This window comes from Taurulus bubalis (assembly GCF_910589615.1).
Source record: "Taurulus bubalis genome assembly, chromosome: 8".
Classification (NCBI taxonomy): domain Eukaryota; kingdom Metazoa; phylum Chordata; class Actinopteri; order Perciformes; family Cottidae; genus Taurulus; species Taurulus bubalis.
Window position 1 is genome coordinate 29,085,140 of NC_136596.1, and position 5,349 is coordinate 29,090,488.

Here is a 5,349-nt window from a genome sequence, read left to right on the forward strand (position 1 = left end):
GTTTTACATCTCGCCCGGCTACATGAGAAACAATCCTCTGCTGTCCTCAGTGGACACGGTGAGCTGCAGCATGAAGCAGTGGAAAAAGAGCCTCTACACGGCCGGCTTGTTCATCCTGGATGCCGGCAGCAGCCTGCGTGTGACGTCAACACACCCCAGACTTATTATGAAATCAGAATCAAAGGTGTTCTTCGGTGCTGAACTTCTAGAATTCTCTGAACCTGAGCCTGAATTGTCTTGCACCTCCATGGGGACTGAAGGGTAGGTCTCAGTGTAGCTTTCTGGTTTCTTTAACGACGAAGATCTAAACCCGCGCTTGGATTAGCAGCAGCAAGAAGCTAATGTATCTGCTCGACTACAGGTTTGTTTTATCTCATTGAAGCTATAAGCTGCTTAGTTTTTAACTCGTTATTATCAGCTCACATACTAATGGCTTAAAGCAGTATTGGAGAAACCTGCAAGAGTGCTCTACATTTGAAAGGTATCCATTGTGCAAACTGTTTTCCAGTGAAGGTAGCTAGCCGCACTAGCCCCAAAGGTTGCTGATGCTAGCAAGATAATCGCCAAGTTGGCAACATTGACAGCCCGTCCTTTCGGGCCTCCCTCCAAAGCCCCTCCCCCCAAATTATCCTCATGGATGTAAACATCAAACAGGATGTTCGTGGTACTCGCAGCTCGAGGGGGCAGCTGGTACTTGCCCACCTCGAGACCTAGAAAAGGGGAAGTGTCTCAAAACTAAAGTGGGGGTCCATAGACCATATAAAACATGGAGCTTGTCTCGTGACGTGTCCCACGGGTTTCTGAAGAGTCGTTGGTTGAGTAAAGCCAGCTTGTGATGCGTCCTGAACCCGGTGTGGCAGCTGCAGGCGTGTTGAGTCCGGTTATGGATGTGATGAATACGCGTGGAGCGAACCCACACCGCACTGAGCCAGAAACAGCTCTCCACATGCGTCATGAATCAGGAGAAACACGGAAGGGTTGTGAAAAGGTGGAAAACCAGCCAATGAAAAAGAGGACAGACAGACAGACAGGCAGACAGGATTGGACAAGCGTACTACAGTCAGAGATTTTGTCAGAATATTCGATATATTGATTGCTGGTTGCAACACATATAACATTGTGTGTGTACAGATTGTAAAGCCCTTTTATGACTTGTGATAAAAGTTAAATATTTATATTAATACTTATTTTATTTGTTTGATATATGAATTAGCATTTTATCAGGATATTTAGTGCAGGGAAGAAGAAAAAAGAATCAAAAATTTTGAGGGAAAAAGTTACAAGTTAAGAAAAGAATAATTCTATCTTCTCAAAGGGGAGGAGTCTCATTCCATGACATGTCTTTGTGATCTGGACTGTGGGAAAGAGGAAAAAGATCTCCATTACCAGCAGACACACAAACCAGGCCACACAATCACCTTTTCATGGTTTGTCCGGACATGTTATGGTTTATTTAGTAATAAAGAGGTGAATTGCAGAAGTACTTTCAGCAGCTAGCTAGATTAAAGTGCATGTGATGTGTAACAAGACGTGCTATTTACTTCTTTGTGTTCTCTGAGTTGGTGCTATGCTTTGAAAGATATATTATGTGTGATATTTTATGTTTGTATGTGTGTTGTGCAGAGTTTGTGAAAGAAAAGTTCTAAATAAAAACGTAAATGACAAAACGCCGAGCTATTTCCTTCTTTCAGTGGGGACTCAATCTGAGTGGGCTCATTTCTGGATGAACTCTTGAGACGTTCCCCAAATGCTTCTTCACTTCTCACTGACTCATGAGGGCCGAGATGATGAAGAGAGGAGCATGTCTGTAACAGACATGGGCCAAACGGCTCCACAGCTACAATGAAGAGAGGAGCATGTCTGTAACAACCAGGGGCCAAACGGCTCCACAGCTACAATGAAGAGAGGAGCATGTCTGTAACAGACAGGGGCCAAACGGCTCCACAGCTACAATGAAGAGAGGAGCATGTCTGTAACAACCAGGGGCCAAACGGCTCCACAGCTAAAGGGGAAGAGAGGAGAAGTTAGCTCTGATAATGATCGTTGAGTCATCGACATGAATCACGGTTGGAATGTGCCTCTGACTGCTCCGCCTCTGCTGATTAACGGGGTCTGATTAACAGGGTTTTAGTCACAGGAAGCTCCTCAGGTTTTCAGACTTTTTGTGGCGTTTTTGACAATTTGGAGTGATTTACAGTCATATTACATGTCTTAGTTTTCATTACATTGCATTGCTAAGCTGGGTGAATAAATAAAGAAATACTTTCTGGAATGAATATTCATGGGATAGCCTGTCTAGAACAAATGTAAAAATCATTAAAAAAACATATTGATTGTATTATTTTCAATACATCGGATGTGCTGGATGAGGTAGAAAGGCATCGAGAGGTATCTGGCTACGTGGCAGGCTTGTGAAAGATTCACTGGGTCATGACTTTGCCCCTTGAAGGGTGTAAGAAAAGCAAAACAATGATCTAAACTTCCCAATGGAGAGGCTACTATTCTGATCAACTTAAATGAAACTGTTCTGCACAGGGTTGCAAGGCTTCTTCCTTCCATCCTGCTGCTGTCAGGCTGCACAACCAGCTGAGCTCTCAGTGGACCACAAAAACACTTCAATCACTTTGGTCCCTTTAATTACTTTCAACTGGTGCAATATAAATACATTTAAATACTTTTATTCTGTCTGTATATATAATATTGCTATTGTGGATTATTTTTCATCTTTACTGTTTGTATTGCTGTTTTTACAGACCCTCCTGACCCTCCTGACCCTGCAGACCCTCCTGACCCTCCAGACAGGAAGGGCCTGCTGCCTCTCACCTCCAGTGCTCCACTGTTGGACCAGGAGGTAGTGGACAGGATGTGAGGCGTTTCCATGATCACCCCCTCTATCGCTCTGGGGCGGTTCCCAGACCCATCCATCGGTTTTGGTCGCCAGCTCTGATGCCGCTGCCTCAGCACATTGAGTACAAGATAGGATAAGATAATCCTTTATTAGTCCTGCAGTCGGGAAATTGCAGGATTACAGCAGCAAGAGATACATAGGGAAATAAAAAAACAAGTAATATAAATAAACAGTAAAAACAGTAAATATAATAGCAATATTATATATATACAGATGGAATAAAAAGTATTTAAAAAAGTATTTATATTGCACCAGTTAAAGTAATTAAAGCTTCCAAAGTGATTGAAGTGATTTTGTGGTCTACTGAGAGCTCAGCTGGTTGTGCAGCCTGACAGCAGCAAGATGGAAGGACTTGCGGTTCCTCTCCTTCACACACCGGGGAGGAGCATCATGTCCTGTCTCCCACCGCCTCCACCAGGTGTTAGCTTTGCATCATGTCCTGTCTCCCACCGCCTCCACCAGGGGATAGCTTAGCATCATCATCCTGTCTCCCACCACCTCCACCAGGTGATAGCTTAGCATAGGGTTAGCCTCTCCAGGGTCTTCATCAGGTGGGATGTCAACACCACCGGCCTGAAGCGGTTGAGGTCCTTGGGCCACGGGGTCTTTGGAACTGGTACCACGCAGGATGTCTTCCATAGCTGTGGTACTTACCAGCCTCATGCTCACGTTGAAGACGTGCTCCACTATATTATACTATATAGTATATATATATATATATATATATATTTATATATATTTTTTTTTTTATATATATATATATATACACACATACTATACGTGCTCCACTATCCTGCACAGCTGGTCTCAGGAAGTAGTCTGCTCCGTCTTTCTCGTTAACAGCCTCAATGGTACATTTCCCATCCAGTCGGTTATCAAAGTGATCTGAGAGATTCTTGGACTTGAGCCACACGGTGTCATCACCCGGAGCTCAGGCCAAACGCAGAAGGGTGCTTTCCCCATTTACCACAGCTATGTGCACACATCTTTCAAGCCCTTTGGTAATAGAATGCCTGAAAATTATTTGGGGAAAAACATGGTAGAAAAATCATCCTTTCAGGCAAACCCTTGAACTGTACATTATTGACGACACAGTACTGCCTCGAGTACCTTATTGCTTAAGTAAACTACACCAAGGGGTTTAGCTCACAGTAAACTATACCAAGGAGTTTATCTTTAAGTAAACTATACCAAGGAGTTTATCTTTAAGTAAACTATACCAAGGAGTTTATCTCATAGTAAACTATACCAAGGAGTTTATCTCACAGTAAACTATACCAAGGAGTTTATCTTTAAGCAAACTATACCAATGAGTTTATCTCATAGTAAACTATACCAAGGAGTTTATCTTTAAGTAAACTATACCAAGGAGTTTATCTCATAGTAAACTATACCAAGGAGTTTATCTCACAGTAAACTATACCAAGGAGTTTATCTCATAGTAAACTATACCAAGGAGTTTATCTCATAGTCAACTATACCAATGAGTTTATCTCATAGTAAACAATACCAAGGAGTTTATCTCATAGTAAATGATACCAAGGAGTTTATCTCATAGTAAATGATACCAAGGAGTTTATCTCATAGTAAATGATACCATGGAGTTTATCTCATAGCAAACTATACCAAGGAGTTTATCTCATAGTAAACTATACCAAGGAGTTTATCTCATAGTAAACTACACCAAGGAGTTTATCTCATAGTAAATGATACCAAGGAGTTTATCTCATATAAACTACACCAAGGAGTTTATCTCATAGTAAACTATACCAAGGAGTTTATCTCATAGTAAACTATACCAAGGAGTTTATCTTTAAGTAAACTATACCAAGGAGTTTATCTCATAGTAAACTATACCAAGGAGTTTATCTCATAGTAAACTATACCAAGGAGTTTATCTCACAGTAAACTATACCAAGGAGTTTATCTCATAGTAAACTACACCAAGGAGTTTATCTCATAGTAAACTATACCAAGGAGTTTATCTTTAAGTAAACTATACCAAGGAGTTTATCTCATAGTAAACTATACCAAGGAGTTTATCTCATAGTAAATGATACCAAGGAGTTTATCTCATATAAACTACACCAAGGAGTTTATCTCATAGTAAACTATACCAAGGAGTTTATCTCATAGTAAACTATACCAAGGAGTTTATCTCATAGTAAACTATACCAAGGAGTTTATCTCATAGTAAATGATACCAAGGAGTTTATCTCATAGTAAATGATACCAAGGAGTTTATCTCATATAAACTACACCAAGGAGTTTATCTCACAGTAAACTATACCAAGGAGTTTATCTCATAGTAAACTACACCAAGGAGTTTATCTCATAGTAAACTATACCAAGGAGTTTATCTCATAGTAAACTATACCAATGAGTTTATCTCATAGTAAACTATACCAAGGAGTTTATCTCATAGTAAATGATACCAAGCA